Here is a 19284-nt window from a genome sequence, read left to right on the forward strand (position 1 = left end):
AGGAGCCTCGGGGAAGGGCTGGGGGCCGATGCCCACCTCCTCTGCTCCAGGACCGAGTTCCCTGCAACCCACCAGCAGGGTCTCACTGCCGCCAAGGGTATCCACAGTGTTTTCTGCAGCTGTGACAGCTTCCATACTGTGGCCTGACTAGTATCAACAGTCTGAATCGTCTCCTTAAACACACACACACACACACACACACACACACACACACACACACAACACTCCCCACAAGGGAGACAGAACACACTAAGAACCCCCACAAGACCTAGGGTTGGGGTCAGGAACCAGCACCATGGGCTCCCGGTTCTCCCAGCCCAGGCAGGCAGCCAGCAAACCCTGGGCGATACACGCTGCCGACTCCGCCAGACACTAGAACACTTGGGCTCCCCACTCTTTGGAAGCAGGTCCCCCGATGCATCCCTTTGGGCCATTGCTGCCAATAATTTTTCAGAGATAAACAAACCGGTTTGGATAAAACAAGATCCAACCTGAATTCTTTACCCCAAACTCCAAAGGAAACTCGGCTATCACCCCTTTCCATCCCGACTCTATCACTGTCTGGTTCCTCAAAAATTCTGACTGCTTGATTTTTTTTTTTTTTTTTTTTTAATTCTGACATCCGGCCTTGTGGTTCATGGACACCGTCAGGCTGGGGACTGGCCCCATTTGAAGGGACGCTGAGAAAGCCCTGCTCCACTTTCTCAGCATGCCTAGGCCAGAAGGAAGCGAGAAGGCAGAAGCCAGGACCTGGCCTGGGTCTTTGCCCCAGGGTCCTTGTAGGCTCAGGGTCCCTCCTCCAGATTCTGATGGCTCTCCTCAATCTGCAGCACCTTTTGATGGATGGGTGTGTCCTGGACAAGTGGCCCACTTGCCCTTGGTGGGCACAAAGGACAGAGGTTGCTCAGTTCCCTTTGAGGGTTCACCAGGTTAATCGAGGTCCAATGTCAGGACAAGAAGGAGGCCAAAGGGCCACGAGTAAAGATGCAGCCCTAAGGCCTGAGGCCTGTGTGTCTCCCCAGTGGCTCTGTGTGTGACGTTCCTGCCTACGCCCAGTCACTCAAGCCTGAGCCCTCACCCACAGCCCAGTCCCACCTAGCCAGGTCCCTGAGTGGCCTTAGTCTGTCTGTGGCGCCCTCTCTACTTTTTGCCCTGAGCCAGTCTAGAACCTCTGCCAGGGTTCTCGCCTCCCAAGTCCCCATCAGTGGGGTCTGCTCCGTCCCTGTAGCTAATTTACACCCGTCAGGGTTTAAAATAGCAGAGGCATAAATGAAAAGTCCAATTTCTTCAAATTTGCATTGTAAAACCATCCTTCAACTTCCTTGAAATAAATTTTACTATTTTATTAGTGCAAACAAAATGGTAATAAAACACTAATACAGCGTCTTGTATCCAGGGGAAGAGCTAAAATTAACATAGAGCGAGCAGTGTTTGCTATTACATTCAATTACCTTTTTACTTGAGATTTACATTCTCATCCCCTTAATCTCCATAGTAGTGGCTTCAAAATCATTCCTCCCAGCCTCTGCCCTTCCGGAGCCCCCACAGCTGGAAGCCAGGCCTCCCACCCAGATGGCGCTCACCCTGGGCATGGAGCCTGCTCTTTTCTCCACAGCTGCCTCCTGTCATAGGGTACCACTTGGCTCCCCTGCTTGTAATTTCCTCACGTCCCGGCCTCTCGGTACGAGGCAAGTTCAAACCAAAGGGCTCCGACCCGAGGCACATGCAGACACGCAGTTATCAATAAGCAGGTGCACAGGGCACAGGCCTGGCCTTCCTGCAGAGGTCTGCCTGGTACTAGATAGGGGCGGGAGTGCCGGGGAGTCCTGGGGAACTGGCATCTCTGGTTTGACAGGTTGTGGGAGAGGGTGTGCTGCATGGCACAGCTGGGGACTCTGGAGGGTGGCAGGAAGCTCCAGGCGTCCTGAAGTGGGACGAGACAAGGAACCTCTGGGTCCAGCCCTCCAGCTCTGGGTCTTGGGATATGGCTGTTTGTCAGTGGCAGAGGTCGGGCTAGAAACCTCTTGCCTATCTCTCTGTCCAGGGCTCTTTCCTCAATAGAAATAGTCCTTAAAAGCAGAAGACTAGTTACCCTAAGCCACCGTCACAAAATCTGATCCCCCAGGAGGGGGGAACGAACCCAGGAGGGTTCGTTTGCCTGCTCAGAGAGTGGAAAAGCCTGAGGCAGGAGGATCACAAGTTTGAGAACAGCCTCGCAACTTAGTGAGACCCCATCTCAAAATAAAATAACTGGGGACATGGCTCGGTGATCGAGCACCCCTGGGTTCAATACCCAGTCTCAAAAAGAAAAAGAATAGAAGGAAGCATAACTCTGTGCCCAGAACTGGAGCCACGGGGGAGATGACCAAGTTCCCCAGCAGCCCAAAGGCTTGGTCCTGCTTCCAAATGTGTCACAGGCTAACTGCGGGACGTTGGCTCAGCAGCCTCCCCTCTCCTGGCCTCAGTTTCTTTGTACACCAGGGTCTGTAAGACCTTTGCTATCCTCTCGGAGGGAAGGTCACAGTGACTCAAGGATCATGAAGGCACATTAGGAAGCTGGGTTGGGAACCATTCCTGAGCCAGGGGGGTTGGGATCCTTATCGGGGCCACAATGTGGGCATCTGAGTCCTGGGGGTGGGGGAACACCACAGGCCTCAGGCCTTCACCTTCACCACAATCCTTTCTCATCCTGGTCCAAATACCAAGGACCCACAGAATCGTCTGAGTTAATTTGGAAGGAAGAATCGCCCATCAGCTAGGCCCAAGCCACCTCATAGGAACACTCAGCATATTTGGGGCAGGGGACAAGGTGACAAGTGAAATGAATAGGTGTAAGGCCTCCTCATGCCCAAATTTTACCCATCTAGGAGAAAAGCCAGACTCAAGCGACTCACACAACCCCTCCCACAAGCTCAGGTACCACCACCCACACCCCCCCACTCCCAACTCCGCCGAGGTCCTTCTTCCAGAATCTCAGTCTGAGGATGGGTGCCAGCGGGCACCAGGAGGGAAGTGCTAGTCCAGTAGGATGCAAACCCCTCCTCACCCTGAGCCATGTGGAAATCTGAACCTCACAGGCAATGAGTGGCATCTGGGACTCCAGGAGGTAAGGATCCTCTTTAAACCCAACCAGAAGGAAGGGCAAAGGCTCTTGGCAATCGGGCATTATTGGTCTGAACACCAGACACCAACCATGCCTCCTGGCTCCCACCCTGGCCACTGGCTCCAGCCCTTTCTGCTTAGGTCCCTGTTCACCACCTCGCACCAGATGAGCCCCCCCACAAAGAGCTTTCCAGTTGCTCCAGTGAAAGCAAAGCCCCCTGGCCAAGAAGGCAGAGGGGACCCCACGCAGGGAGCGCCGGGAGCTTCACTGGGTTCCAACTGGCCTTCTGCATGTTTTCCTCCTTATTTTTCTCCCCACCCATCAAACAAAAGAAAGTTTGTTGTTGAGGTTCAAACCTCTCCTGGGCCTTGTCCGAGTTCTCCCTTGTTTTTCTTTTCCTTTCTGTCTCCCCCCCACCCCGCCTTCCCTGCCTCCCCACCTTGAATAAATAAAGCGCCCAAAGCTGGCACCGGCTGGTGAGGAAGGCACAAGCTATCTCATAATTTTATGATTTTTTTTTTCACACACTGGCCTAGGGTTTTGGGCAAAGGACAAAAGCTATTGTTGAAGAGCACAACACCAAGTTCTGAGTCACCGATCCGCCTCGGCTGCTCGGGATCTCATAGGTCTTGCGGCTGGCAGAGCCGGTGAGCTCAGCGCCCTGCGGGGGCCGTGGGTGCAGCGCCCTCTCCCGCCTGCCCCGCCCCCACCCTGCCAGCCTCCCCGCCGGGCTGCCTCGTTGGCTTTGTTGGTTTTTAATCATAGGGGGGAATTTAAATAAAATGTTGTGAAATAAAAAACAAATCACCCTGGTCCCACCGCCCTCACGCTCTAATCCCCATCTTGGAGGAGCGCCTCTCGGGCTCTGCCCGTGAGCATCCAGCCGCGCTCGGCTCTCGGGGAGCGTTTTCAACCGTGTGATAAACATTTTTCCATGTTTCGAAATCATCGTCGGGATGATTATTTGTATAGGTGACAGTATTTATTCCGCCGTGTTATTCCTGGGCTGACGCTAGGAAGAGAGAGGAGGAGTCTGTCCTTGAATGGGATCATTTAGCCACCAGACCCCGGCCAAGGCCGGCCTCTGCCCGGGCCCTGGGGAGCACCTTGGCAGAGGGGCCTCGCCACATGCACCTGGAGGAGGGCAGGGGTGCCACCCCAACCTCGCCCAGGCCCAGCTGACCGGAGTCCCCTGCCCTCCACCCAGAGGGACTGGGTTCCAGCAAAGGCCCTCAGCCTCCTGCTGACCTTCACTCCCCAGCAACCGCGCTTCCTCTTTGTAAAACACCGGCAGCAAAAGGCCCCTGACATCGCCCGCTCTCCGTTTTTATATCTGAATATCTCAAAGCACTTAGCAAAGACTTTCATTTTCTCATTACCCCAAGGAGAGGAGGTCATTCGGGGAAATGGTACAAATATTCCCATTTGTCAAAAGCAAGAAGGAAGAGAGAGTCAAAAGGAGAATTCTACCACTTAACTGAGCAAAACGAGCCCCGCTGAGCACACAGGGGTCCTGCCTGCCTGTCCATTCACCCTGTTTGCTCTTCCAACGTGCCTGCAGGAGCTTCAGGAGCTTGGGGGCCAACCCGGGTCCCCATTGTGCTGAGAATCTCACTGCGGGTCAGTGCGGGTCAGTCCAGCTCAGGAGACCCTCCCACCTCGCCAGGGTCTCAACCAAACCACACTCTCCTGTGATCACAATATGTGTGAAATACGTGTTACAGAAATTCACCCACTGTCACCAAAATGGGGACAAAACTAGAAGGAAATACACCACATACTGAACAAAGTTGCATCTCCAGAGTGAGGTTATGGGTGAATATTTTTCCCTTTATCAGCTTTCAAAACCCGCTTAGAATACGAGTCCACGATTCCTAGTTGCGTGGGCCAAGCACGCGGCTCAGAGTCAGATCGCTGTTCACCACCCAGCCTTCTGAAGGGAGCTGGGAGAACCCAGGCAGGGCACTGCCCCTCTGAGCCCTGCTTCCTGCCAGGTGTGACGGAAGTGGAGCCACTACCTGCCTGTGTTCCTCCCTCCCAGTCACAGCCCAGGACTCAACACGGCCAGCACTCGAGACCTATTTCCTTCTTTTCATACAATGACAACGTACAAGCAACTCAGCTTGCTTGTTGCCCCTTGGGGACAAAAGTGAGACCCTTCACCTGCATCCTCTTGACTCGAGTCACCTCTCCTCCCCCAGCAAGGCCAAGAGCACAGACCCCAGGACGGAAGGCTCAGCTCTCCGGTGACTCACCTGGAGGGTGAGGAGGGGGCTCTGAGGTGAGAGAAGAAGCCCCTTCTCTGCCAGCACAGGCCCAGGCCAGCCACTCCGGGCAGCGCTCAGACCTCGCACAAGCACTGGGAGGACACACCAGGCGGGCGATTCCTGGGTTTGCGCCTTCCTGGCAGCCGCCCTCCAGGAACAGGTGCCAGGCTGCATAGGCCACCTGCTGATGGGGGAGGGCAAGGGCCACGCTCCCATCGGCGGAGGAGAGGCCAAGGAGAACCAAGATGGCGACATCGTCTGGGAGTGGATCTCACCCTGGCCCAGGCAGTTGGGGTCAGCCCAGGGGCTGTCACCGGGTGTCCAAGAGCCCAGGCCTGGGTATCACAAGCCTTTTCCCTGCTTCCTGTGGAGATCTGGCCTTGATGGGCGGGCTGCCTTGCTGGTTTGGCAAGCGTGTTTTGGCAGACGGTTGGTGGCCACAGCCTATGGACTGGGATTCTAGCCTGGCTTTGGGGGTCCTGGAGCCCAAGCACAGGGACACGCCTGAGCCTTCCACCTTGCTGCCTTCCCGGTAACAGATGGGGAGGGTAGAAGAGAAATAGCCATAGTAACAATAGTTACCCCCTGTTACCAAGTGCCAGGCCTGGTGCCAAGGGCCCTGCCAGCTTTATCTCACTGATTCCTCACCACAACCCTACACAACAGGCCCGATTATTTGTCCTTGTTTATAAATCAGGAAACTTGAGGTTCAGAAAAGTCCATGCTACATCCAAAGTCATACTCCTAATAACCGAAGGGTTGGGGATTTGAACCCATGGACTTAACCACTATTCTCCCAGCCAGGCTCCTGAATAAGCAGATGCCACTAGGCCTTTAAAGAAAGGGCTCCTAAGAAGGCATTCCCAGCCACGGCAGATACATGCACCCCCAAGGAGTAGGTTGCAATTCCGCCAAGATGAGAGCTTCTTGCCTCTTGTCCCCCAGGAATAGGACAGACCCCACCCTGCAGGATGGGCAGGATGATCAGGCTGCAGAGATGCCACTGTATAAACACAGGGTTTGGCTGGGAGATGGCAAGGCGGCAGTGTTCCCCCCCTCCCCAGGGTCCTAGGAATATCTACAAGGGGAGGCCTAGATATGTGGGGTCCTTGGTGAGGGTGTGATATGAGTTATCTGTCAACTGATCTATGGGTGTGGATGTGGAGAGAGGGGAATTACGAGGGGAGGGGCAGGGCCCCTGGCATATGTGAGCCCTCAAATCTGCCAGCCTTCTTTGCAAGCCAGAGATGATGCCAGCTCGGAATGGTACACCTTTTCTTTTATAAATAAAATAGGTCTCCAATGAGCTGGATGTGGTGGCACATCTCCTGTGACTCAGGAGACTGAGGCAGGAGGATTGCAAGTTTGAGACCAGCTTCAGCAACTTAGTGAGAACTTGTCTATAAAAAGAGGAGGAGGAGGAGAAGGAGGAGGAGGAGGAGGAGGAGGAAGAGGAAGAGGAGGAGAGGAAAAGGAAAGAAAGAAAAAAAAAAGGCTGGGGACGTGGCTCGGTGGTAGAGCACCTCTGTGTCCAATTCCTAGCACCAAAAAAAAAAAGTCTCTAGTGGAGGCTGGACACAGGGAGGGCACTAGACAAGGCCTCCACAACATGGGCTACCAGCTCCCCAAGCAGCCAGGCAGGAGGTCCTGGACCCAGCAGCAGGTCCCATGAAAGCCCATGGAGCCCAGCAGGGTGGGGGACCGTGGGTCACCGGGGCAGACAGTCTCCAATCGTGCTGAGCACAGCACATCACTCCATTCAGGAGCCCAGAGTGAAATGTACAGCTGGGTCTGGAGTTGATTCAGCCCTTAACTCGTTCGGGATCGCTGGCGGAGCCACCGAGGCGGCAAGAGGCTGGGAGGTGGCAACCTGGGGGAGGGGGCTCAGCCATCCCTGGGAGGGGGACGGGTCAGGACATCACCCCAGCTGCTGATGTTGCCGCACAGGAAAAGAAATCATAATTCTTTCCTAAAACCAAACAGCGCCGGGAGCTGGGGAGGGCCGAGCCAGCCTGGCTTTGGCCGGGAGTAGAGGCCGGGGAGCTTGTTTCTACCCACTGCCAAATTCTCATTTACTGTCAGCTCCAATCCATTCGGAACTCACTGACTCAATTACCTTTTCACGGGGGAAGGAGCCTGCACAATGCAGGGGAGCTCCGCATTAGCACACAGGGCACTGGGCAATGTCCGGGAAAACACACGCACAGCCTCCCGGGCCAGGACCCCCGCCCCCACCAAAGCAGCCTGGCCAGCCCCACCAGGGCCACATCTGTGCTCCCCTATCTTAATACTTTGGATTTTTTTCTTAATGTGGCTTGTCCAGTGGAGCAGTGTGTGTGTGTGTGTGTGTGTGTGTGTGTGTGTGTCCATGCACTTGCAGCAGCATATACGTATATTGGGAATGACGGCAGATCTAACGCCCCAGAAGCAGCGCTTGAGTTCATCCTAGGGCGGTTCCAAGTTCCTCCTTCTGCTCTGAAAAGGAGAGATGGGAGAAGGAATCCAAAACAAGTTCCCAGGAAGCAGGGGTATGGGGGGGCTCATGTAAACTCATCCTGGAAATGGTTGATAATGAAATAAATCAGCATGGTGGGGGGGAGTGTCCCTAAGACCTGGACAGTCACAGAAGCTCTTCAGTAATCATTATGAAAATAATATCAACAACTGCAGTGACTGCTCCTGGTGGCCGTCTAAGCCTACTAAGTGCTTACGGTGTGAGCTCAGTTAGCAATCACGAGAGCCCAAGAGGGTAGGTTCTGTGTCCAATTCCACAGGCTAAGACAAGAGCCTTGCCCAAGGTCTCAAAGACCCTGAGTGGGAGAAGTGGCTAAAACCCCTCCTAACTCCACACTGGCTGGGTCACCCTGTCCCAAGAGAGGAAACGTGACCAGGGACTGAGAGAGAAAGGGGTCCCACACTGCGGAGGCCTTGGTTCCAGGTGCAGTGCCCTCACAGACAGGTAGGAATGTCCCCGGGGCCACCCCTCACTCCATCTCCATCACTGTCCCTGGGGGGCTCACCCACCTAGCTGAAACCACGAGAACGCTGTGTAATGCTGGCAATGTGCCGTTCCTGTGTGCCCAACTGAGTGGCACCGGAGCCACACGCCGCCGGGGAGAAGTTGGGCTAATTTTTACTTCGAGTTAAGTTGCCACATGGATTACTGGCTACTGGATGGGCCAGTACAGACCCCAGACCCTCCAGTTATCCCCTCCTGGCCCAAGAAGGATTTTGGAAATACAGTGAAAGAGTTGGAGGACAAGGGACTCAGCCCCCAGCAAGGCCCCTGCCCCCCAGCACGCAGGCTGGCCTGCCTCCTCTTCCTCCCTTCCTTCCCGCCTTCCTTCCTTCTTTTCTTCCCTCCTTCCCTCTCTCCTTTCTTTCTGAGCAAAAAGCATCAATTTAATTAGATAAATCCTCCAAACACGTGGCCGGGAGTTCGTCATGGAAATTAACCTGCCCAGATCTCAGATAGTGAAACAAGAACCGGGGTGTTTTGGCACAGCACAGTGAAATGGGAGAGGCCCGAGGAGCTTCATACACCTCATCTCCCATAAGTGCCCCAGCCCCTCCAGCGCCCCCCACCTCACAGCTCCATGCCCTTGCCTCCTTAGGTCACTGTCTCTTCTGCCAGCCTTCCCTGCCCCTGCACCCAGGCCCAGGTGCCCCCAGGGCAGGCTCACTCAAGTGCAGGTGGGAAATCTTGGCTCCAACCACATCAGGGACTAAGGGGACACTGGTCATGTTTAGCCTGGCTCTGCCCTCTGGCTGAGCACTGAGCCTCAAAGTTAGCACAGACCACCTGGGACCCAACTGAGGCTGAGCGGAAGATGTCCAGGTCTCAGTCATATCCTCACTGTGGCCCTACTGGGTGCAGTTCACTGAGCTGAGTGCATACTGTGAAGTGATGTTCAAGGTTAAAACCAGCAGACATGACTGTTCCTTTGCTGAACCTCACAGCCACTCCACAAGGTACAAATTCCATTTTACAGACGTGGAAACAAAGGATTAGAGGATTAATCTGCCTGAGTGGGAGAAACACGACTCACATCGGCTCAGCCTGGCTCCAAATCCCATGCTCTCAGCCTCTGCCAGGCAGACTCCTCCACCAAGAGCCCTCATGTGCAGGACCCTGGGAGTTAGGCGCACACAGGCGGAGTCCATAGGCACCCTCAGCCAGCTCCCAGGGTCTGTCCCCCACCTCCCCAACCCCCAGCCTCCTGTCCCAAACAGCTTCCATGATGGATCCTCATACCCCGCTGAGCTCCAGGAACGTCCACTCTGGCCACAATGAGAAAGAAAAGCAAATGGCCACGACCCCAGTTTGGGACTGATAGAGTTGTCCTCATTCCCTCTTGACGCATCATCCCAAATACCAGGAGGTCCCCAAGGTGGCCAGAGAAGTAAAGCACAAAATTTAGCCCCACACCTAATAAGAGCCCTGGTCCCCAGATAGATAGACAGCAAGCTCTTCCCACTTTACAGGTAAGGGAAACTGAGGCACAGGCTAGTTAAGTAACCAATGCAAGACCCTAAGAGTTTGATCCCCAGTCCAATGACTCTAGAATGTAATATGCAGCAATTCAATGAAGGCTGGTTTCCCTTAGGCTAAAGCAGCTAAGTACACCCTGTAGGCTAAAACAATTAAGTGCCCCCATATCCTGGATGGGATCCTCCAATCTGCATAAAAGGCAACCCCCATTCAGCCCCACACTCCCGATGATAAGAGACCCAACCCATAACCTGATATGAAAATGTAAGGGCAGCACAAGGCGCCGTGTCCAGCCCAAGGCTTTCCGTGGAATTCACAGGGGTCCCCTTAGAGAGTGGTACCATATTACATAAAACCAGCTCGTCTGACACTGGGACACCCTGCACTTGACAACAGGACCATGATAAATTCTTCATTACCTTTAATTACTTTCAAAGGACTTTCACGGCTCTGAGCCCAGCTGACAGCCAGGGCGGCCCTATGAGGGCGAAAGGGTCAGAGACCATTCGACAAGAGAAGAAACTGAGACTCAGAGAGATCAAATGACTTGCCCAGGGCCACACAGTGATTTGCCGGAGCTAGAAACCGAACAGGGTGCCCCAATGCCTCGTCTAGCCCACCATGGTTCACAAGACCCTGAGTGGGCACCGAAGTGGAGCCGGCAGGGGAGTGGGCAGCTAACCGTCAGCAGAGCCCTGGACCACTCCTGGCTTACAGCATCCACCAGTCCCTGCCAGAGATGCAGGCACTTGACCCACAGTCTCCCCAAGGATCAGATTTCCCTGAAATTCCCAAAGGAGCCCCAGGACGAGTGGGCCCGGAAATGGCCCTCAGCGAGCAGCACAGCTGAGCTCCCCGGGGCGAGGGGGCAGGCAGAGCTGGAGACGCTGGCACAGCCCCCGTGGGTACTCTGCCAGCAATTAGTGCCGGGGAAGGGTGCCAGCCCGGCAGAGCGCATTCCCCCACCCCTTCTCATTGACACACGCGCGCATACACACACACACACACACACACACACACACACACACACACACCACACACCGAGGCTCACCCACCCAGAGACCAGCAGCGGAGGCAGCGCAGCTTCCTTTCGGTAAATCTCGTCAGCAAGGCACACACAGGGCATGCAATTTGGCCATTACTGCTCTTACACGAGAGCAAAGCAGAATCCACCGCCATTAACCCGTCCCGCTCCCTCCAGGCTTCACACCAGCTCCGTCACCAGCCCTCACCTCCGACTCCCACACGCCCTCTGCAAGCTCCCCAGAAGTTGCTTTCCAAAAGAAATACAGAGTTGAAAAAAAAGATTGTTTTCAACTCTGGTAAGTCAAACCCGAATTGTGCTGTTCTTTCTGCCCAATTCCCTCTCTCCCCATGGTTGGAACATGACCTTGGCTAAGGCCCTTCCTCGAACATCCGAGGAACCCCAGAGAAGGTAAGCCGGAGGAGGGATGGCTGCCTTTAACCTGGCCTGGGGCATCTGCCTGGGCAGGTGTGGTTCTGCAGAGGGCAACCTGCCTCCTCTACAGGGTCCCCTAGGTGACAGTCAATGGCACTCTCCTCTCCCAGGACCTGGGAGTGGTGGTGTGGACCGGTTTTGCCTTCTCTTTCCTGCTGCCCCATTCCCGAGAACTGGAAAGAAGCCCACCAGAGCAAGGGACCCTGGAGGGTCCTTAGGCTAGGCTTATAAGATCTGTGAAACCCCTCGAAGTACAAGCAGTATTTATGCTTATGAGATTTTTTTTTATTAAGAGGATTCTCAAAGGGGGCACATGAACTCCGAAAAGGGGACGTGCACAGCACGCGCTGGGCAAGCGCCCAGCAGTGCCTCTGCCCAGGTAGCCAAGGATGGAGCGGGCAGAAACCCCAGGCTGAACTCCCCTCGTCCCAGCCGCAAGTGTCCCTGGACAGCTGTCTTGCCCCTCAGGAGCTGCCCCAGCCTCACCCTTGCTTTGCCTAAGAGCTGGTCACGGGAGGGCCAGCCGGGGATCTGGGCCCTGCGCCTGGGCAGGGCTGCCTGCAGAGCCGGCAGAGCAATCGCACAGCGGAGCCCACCAGCCACCAGCGGGGAAGAGAGGGGAAGTCGGCTCGGCTCGCTGCCTTGGAGAACCCAGCAGCTCCTCTAAGCCACCTAGTGTCCAGAGCTGAGCTCTAGCCGCTGCTCTGGCCCTCTGGCTTTCCAGAGCGGCCACTGCTGGGGGATGGGGTGTGGATCCCAGGGGGATAGTGAGAGTGGGGGCCCCGGGCAGGACAAGCCTCCTCCATCCCCACCTGGGCCTTCTTCAAGAGCTCAAGGCCCGGAGGTTGGGGACACTATGCCCGGTAGGAAGCAAAGGCACTGTAGTGCCCGCCCACACCCCACACACAGGCAGGGCTGGTTCCTGCACCCCTCCTCCCGACCCTCAGCAAATCGCCCTATCTGGAGATCCCTGTGTGTTGCAGCTCAGACAACCCATCCCACCCGGGGCATCTCGGGGTCCCCCCACCCCAGCCTCCAAGCCTCCCGCAGGGCCTCCAAACCCTGGGCCTCCACACCCCTAGGGCCTGTGGGCCCCACCTCCCAGCCCTCCTCTCTCTCCCTGTTCTCTGTGTCCTCAACACTCCTCTCACCTTGAGAAGTGTTAGGATTACCCAGCATTTACACTCAATGCTCTTCTTTATTCCTTAAGACTTATTAAGAATGATAATGAGTTCCGAAGGAGCTGTGCTGTCCCTGCCTCTCTCTCTTCTCTATCCTTCTCTCTCTCTCTCCTTACCGCCCCCCACCCGGCTCTCTTTCTCTACGTGTCTGTTCCACCAAAGACACACAGGACAAATCCAGACCAAAAGGGAGAAAAAATTTCCAACAACATGGAACAAGGGCACTTGAGGATTTATATTCAGCAAATCCATCTGTCTTCTGCCCTCTTCCTACTTGTCCTCAGTTTTCGTGGTTAAACAAACACACAAAAAAAGCCAGCAACACCCTCTTCCCTCATCACAGTGCAGGACACCCCTCACTCCATGGGACTTGGGACGGGGAGCAGCAGAAGGGCCCAGCTTGGCTGCCAAAGCCTGTCCACGGGCAGCTTCTCAACGGCTGATTAATTTTTGCAGAATTTACGACAAGCTCCATCCTCCCCCCCCCCCAAGCTGCGGTCTCAGGACCACAGCAACTTAACTTGGTGAACTTGAGGGGGGACGAGATGGGGCGTCACCCTCCCTGGCGGCCCCTTGCCGCTGGAACCACAGCAGCCGGGTGACAGATGGAAGACACGCAGATGCCACTGCCCAGACAGGAGACAGACCCACTCCCAGAAGAGTGGCACCGGAGGGGAGATCACTGGGCAGCCTGAGCCACACCACACTTGTGACTGTTCGGGGCTTTTAGATTCGAAAATAAGGAGGACAGAGGCAGTGGAGGAGAGGCAGCCTCCCTGGCAAGGACGCGGAGGCTTTGCGCCCAACAAACCACACCACGCATCCCAGGCAGAGGGACCGGCCTTATCGGTCTGCCGGGCTGCCCTTCAGAGAAAGGGAAGAACAGATCCTAATGAAATTACGGTTTTTAAAATGTCTATAAATTAAATCTATCTCCCTCTCTCTGTGACTCTCCCCCCAGCTCCCTCCTCTGCCCGGCTTGCTGGTTCTCCTCTCCTCGCTTCCTCTGCTCATGTCTGTTTTCTGATATAGACATCAAGAGGTTACGGGCTCAATTACAACCCTGCTGGAGTCTCAGCATCAGCCTCGCTGGCCTTCTCTGCTCCTCTTCAGAAACCAGAGACCAGATAAATCTCTCTTCTTTATATTTCTACTGTCGATGGCAAAAGCCTCAAGATTCATTCTGACAACTCACAGTCTTTTTTTCACATAGTTCAGGTGGGAGGAAAATATTCTTTTGAATCCTGTCTGAGGACAGCGTAAGGCTTCTTTTCTATCTGGTTCCCTTTTCGAAGGACACACACAAAACCTGGGCTATCCGTGAAATGCTTAAAAAGGAGGGAGGATAGCATGAGTGTGTCTGGAGGGAGGACAGAAGGCGGTTGAGCCTGCTAGCGGGAAAATCCAGCAATTCCTAAAGTTAAAGGGTGACATCATAAGGCTTCTTGCTAGCAAAGATTCATCTGAAAGGACAGGACATAAGAAGTGGTTTCTTCAAACAGGAAAAAAGAACACATCCCCTCTACTTTCTCCAGCACTGTCACTACCAGGTACACAGGGCAACACGCTGCCTGTCTAATCTGACATCCCCAGAGGGCCCTGCCACCAGAAAAAGGAAAAAGTTAAAAATCCAAGCAGAGTCCATCATCACAGCTGTTGATTCTTGAGAAGTAGAGAACACTTCAAGTTAGAGGTTGAAAGAAAACAAAAGCAAAATCCCACCAGAATTCTGGAAATATTAGCCATAGGGAATCCCAAAAGCCACATCTCCAGGGAAAAGCACTTCAGACAAAGGCCGGAGAAAGCCAAAGAAGGTGAGTGGAAAAGGAAAACTTTGTCTTTCCGGTGAACGAGACTGGGAAAAAAAAGAAGGGAGCCGGGCAACACATGATTCTGTCCTGTAAACAATTTAATTAAATTCTGCTAAATATGGGAGAAAGGCTCATTTTGGAGTGCTTCCCCCAAACTCAGAAGCAAATTCCGCCAGGTTCCTCCCCGCCATGCCACCACCTCCCTGCCTCCACTCTGCGAGACCTGCAGTGGACTGCCAGCCCAGGCAGGACGCACTGCTCAGGGCTGCCAGATGACAGGTCTGAGCTCTGAAAGATGACACTTAGCTCTTACAAGAAATGGGGGGGAATACGCTTGTTGACTTCTTGCTTAAAGTATTTTCTTGTTCTAACTCATGTTCTTCTGTGACTGGGCTAAAAAAGAGAGGGAGAGAGAGAGAAGGAGAGAGAAAGAGACAGAGAGAGAGAGAGAGAGAGAAAGAGGGAGAGAGAGGGAGAGAAGAGAAGAGATATGACTTTCCTTGAATGATCTGTTTAACCTAAGCCAGAGGAAAAAAAAGAAAGTCATTAATTACTTATGTGAGCTATTGCTTCAGAAAGACAATAAACCTGCCCGGTCGCCATGGATATGACATATTTGCTCTGAAAACAACACAATAATTAGCAAAGGGGAAAGATACAAGGAGAATATGCAAACTCCTGAGTTTAAAGCCACAGTGCTCTTTTTACTCCTAAGCCCCTGCTCTGTTTGCAATCCAAATCAAACAAAAATTTAAAATATAGCAAAGAGGGAAATAAAAGGAATGACTCCTCTCTCCTCTGAGCTGAAAGGCAACCATCATTCCACCCCCTCCAAAAGAAGATAAAAGAGAAGCAGGATGGAAAAGGTGTGTGGGGGGGGGGGGGAGTCAAGTATTGCCTATATTTTATTTCCTATAACAGGGGTGGAGTCTTGGGTTTTATTTTTTAAGTGTACTCTTATTTAGTATTGGACCTTCTGATCAGATAGAAATTTATTTGTGAAAGCCAAATGCCCTGTTTGGCTCACCCCTCCCCAACATAATGGAAATGTGAAATGGGGGGGGGGGGGCGTCTAGTTGAAGCAGCAAAGCTGTCTTCTCAGAGAACACCAGCTCTGTACAGGGACAGCCACTCCCCCTACCTCCAAGAAAATGGAACCTGGGCCTTACTTTAATATTAAAAATGCATTAAATGGTTTTACCTACAACTTAGTCCCGAAGGATCATTAGGAAATGCAATCGCTTTGTATCATATCTGTCAGCGTGATAAATATCTGAGCCAGAGTAGGTTCGCAATTTTTCAGCGTCAAAAACCAAGATGATTTTTTTCTGCTTTAGTTTCTTCATTCACTGCAAACCCCCCCCCCCAAAAAAAAAACAACCCACCAAAGTCACAAGTCTACAGAAAAATACCTGAGCAGAGAAGAGGACAGAAGAAGGAAAAGTTTATGTACTCGGACACACCAGACAGAGGTTACTGGCATTCTCTTAAAAAGCAAGTAAAATAGGACTTTAAAATATTTGTGTATTTTTTTAAAAAATTAAAGCACTCCATTAACTTTGAGTAAAAACTCCTTTCCCCTTCTTCCCAGAGGCTAATTTTCCAAAAACAGATGGTCAGGATCTAAAAGAGAAGCAAGTATACCTCAACCCCCACAGGCAGAGAAATCTAACTTTGAACTTCTTTTTAAATTAAAGTGGGGGGGAGATAAACTATTAATAAGTCTGAAAAATGAACTGAGTTTTGTTTTTCTTATTCAAAAAAATCCTTTAAACACAAGGGGAGCAGATATAAAGGGGAGAGGTTCATATTTAACTGACTTTCCTATTTTTTTAAACAATAGTTTTTTTTTTTTTTTTTTTAAAGATTGGACTCTTTGATCTTGAAAGAATTTTGCTCTTCTATGATGGGGGGAAAGGGGTGGTGGTGAAATGATCTGTTTTAAATGATGATGCAACTTAGGGATCAAAGCCTTCGCTTTCTGCTAGCCATAATAAGCTGTACTTGCCACAAAGCGTGAGTCTCCCGGGCTCCTCTCCTTCGTCAGAAGGAAATAAAATGCACCAAGACTCGGAGCAAGACTCGAAGTCTCAGCAAGGTGCAAAGTCTAAAAACAAAACAAAACAAAAAAGGGCAGGGGGGGAAAAGAGGGAGGCACTGCCCCTTTAAACGTTTTAGTGCATATGGAGTTTGATTTCTGAAAGAGATCAGTTTAACATCTCCATAGAAACCAGCAACAGATTATCATCAACAGAATAAATAACTAGTCTAATAAATTAAACAGGAGGCATAAGATCGCTGGAAACCTGATTACTGAAGTTCAACAATATTCCCCATAAACTCTCGTTAACCGCCTCTAAGGTGGCTAACAAGAAGGGGGGTGGGGGTATCTCTCCAATTCGCTAGGTTCCAGGGAGAGAGACCGTAGCCTCGGCCGGCCGTCAGGGAGAAGTTCCCCTCTCTGTCTTGGAGAGGGTCTGAGAGCTCCAGAAAGGAGCAAACCGTAAAAGCCAAAGTTTGGCAACTGGGAAAGCAGCTGGGGACCGGGGGAGTTGGTGCGGGTCGCAGGAGATGGCGCGGGTCGCAACGACCGCCCCGGACGCACCGCCTTGCAGCCGCCAGGGCGCAAACCCAGCGCTTTGCGCTCGGGCGCCGAACGGCCCAGCGCCCCCTCCGGGCACGTGGAGTGCAGCCCGGGCGCAGCCCCCGGGGACCAAGTACCCCCCCACCAAGCCCGGCGCAGCTGCTCCTGCTCAGCCGGGACAGCTCCCTTTAGGACGGCGGCGTGTGTGTGTGTGTGTGTGTGTGTGTGTGTGTGTGTGTGTGTGTGTGTCCGCGTGCGCGCGCGCGCGCGCCCATGTGTCGTGAGGGGGGGTACACACCAATGTTACCCGGCGGTCTGTTTTCCAGTCCCCTCGCACGCACTCTCCGCGCGCCTGTACTCGCTTAGAGACGTCCTAAATTTACCAACTTTGGCCAGCAACTACCCTGGTCCTTCCCCCCCACCCGCACCCACGTCTGCGAGTGTACAGGGTGTTGGCCCGACAACCACTCACACGAGGGCCGCGCCCCCAGACTCCGCTGGAGCAGCGACGCAGACCCTCGCGTGTCTCCCAGATCCAGCGGGGTTTAGGGGAGCTCCAGGTTCAAAGGAGGGGTGTTACAGCTGCTTCCCTGGTGGATAATTTTTACGCACAGGCGCACGTACCCGGACCCGCACCTTCCCAGCTTTATGGGAAGGAGGTCCACGCCGCACTCAGGCCCGCTTCCCAAGCGGAGCCTGTGTCAGGAAAAACTTGTGCGGAGGGAGAAGCGGCCCCCAGCCGCCCTCCGCACTCCACTCCTCCCCCAACTCGGGACCCGGGTCTGGGATGACTTGGAAGAATCTGCGCCCACCCCCAAGAGAAAAATCTATTATTATGATCTTAATCTACGCCCCCAAAGTGTCCCTCCCGCTGTGATTGACGGCGCATACACCTGTTCCCCTCACGGAGGAGCTTCCAAGGCTGGGGACAGATATTCGCCCAACCGCTCCGCAGCCGCCAGCGCCCGCCGTCCGCCCGCCCGCGCCGGCAGCCCCCTCCGGCGGCCCCAGTGCGCCCCTGCCCGCACCTTGCCACCCCAGGGGCCGCCCCCTCCCATCCTAGGCCCGACTCGGCGGCCCTCCTGCTCTCGGCCGCGCTGGCTTCGCAAAGAGAGAGAAAGAACAGAAAGCAAAACTTCCTGGCGGCCGACGGTCATCAGCTGCACATTCTGCAAATGCCACCGAGTAAAAATAAACCGGCCGCCGCTCCGCCCGGCCGGCTCACCCCGGGCGCACGACTCGGCCCCCTGCCCCGGGAGCTCCATGACTATCCGTCTGGCCCAGACCCCCATCCTCGCGCACCCCATGGAACCCCGCTCCCCAACATTCTTCCGCCAGCCACCATGCGCTCCTTTGCCAAGGAGCCTGACCCAAAAGACAGGGTGGTCCAACCATTTTCCCTTCAGTGTCCCCTGAGCCCCCGCAAGCTACTCCTCTCTGTCCTCCACCAGGTGCCTGCTTCAGCCCTGTGCCCTCGGATTCAGGGTTCTTCCTCCCCAAATGCTCAGCCCCCAGATCATCCTCTGCCCACCGTGGGGCACAGACCCCGACAGACCCTCTCCCACCGCTGCAGAAGCCCCCGGGAGCGCATCGTTCCACCCGCCAGCTGGCCTGCCAGCCCAGCGTCCCACGTCCCCGGGCGCAACTCTCTCCTCGCGCACACAACAGCCGCCGCAACTCCCCGGAACTTTTTCCCAGACCCAAGCGGGCTCCGGCCAACAGCCGAGCGGCTTTGAGTCGGGGCTTCGACTCCCTGTGTCCGTGCCCAGCGTTGCCAGGGGGAAGCTGGGGGTGGGGGAGAGAGCGAAAAGCGCCACTTGCCGCGCCTGGAGCAGCGCACTTGAGATAAACTTCCCAGGCACAGATGAAAAAGGGGGCGCCGCTGCCCCCATCCAACAAACCTCTTGACTTGGTTTCCCCACCCCGGGGCACCCTGAGCCTAAGCGAACACTGCCTACCTCGGCCGGAAGCACAGACACCCCGGTGTCGGGGTACAAGAGCCAGCTGAAGAGGATCCCCACCCGCCCCTTCCCCTGGGCAAAGTCTCGCAAAGTCACCCCGGCGCCCCTCACCCCTGTCTCCTTCTCTGCACTGGACAGCGCACGACCCCCTTGCCGCTGGGGGTGGGGGTGCGCAGGGGAAGGAATGATTGCCCAGTATTGGCGAACACCTGCCCCCCCCCGGAGCCCAGAGCGCGGGGGGCGCCCCCACCCTATTTGCAAAGTCGTGCACTCGAGCCTGGCACCTCCCCCTCTTCTCCCCTACCCCGCCGCCCCCTCAGTTGGAGTAAGTGACCCCCAGGAGCAGCAGCCCTCCCCTCCCCAGGAGCCGCGCGCCGGGCATTCCCCTGGCCACAGCGGACGACGCGCCGCCCCGCGCCGGGGTGC

General features: G+C 54.5%; 1 protein-coding gene across 4 annotated transcripts in view; it reads right to left on the reverse strand.

Annotated features, from left to right (window-relative positions):
* Nucleotides 1-19284, reverse strand: part of CASZ1 (castor zinc finger 1) — a 140071-nt gene that overhangs the window by 120402 nt on the left and 385 nt on the right. The window contains exon 1 of one of the 4 annotated variants that reach the window (XM_079142549.1): nt 18429-18820. The exons of 2 other annotated variants lie outside the window; for them this stretch is intronic. The gene's annotated coding sequence lies outside the window, so the exon portion shown is untranslated. Of the gene's footprint in view, nt 1-1583; nt 2119-18428; nt 18821-19284 lie in introns of those variants that run through there. One more of the 4 variants, XM_079142548.1, reaches the window with a different exon arrangement.

Source organism: Sciurus vulgaris (assembly GCF_902686455.1).
Source record: "Sciurus vulgaris genome assembly, chromosome: 1".
In the NCBI taxonomy this organism is placed as follows: Eukaryota; Metazoa; Chordata; class Mammalia; order Rodentia; family Sciuridae; genus Sciurus; species Sciurus vulgaris.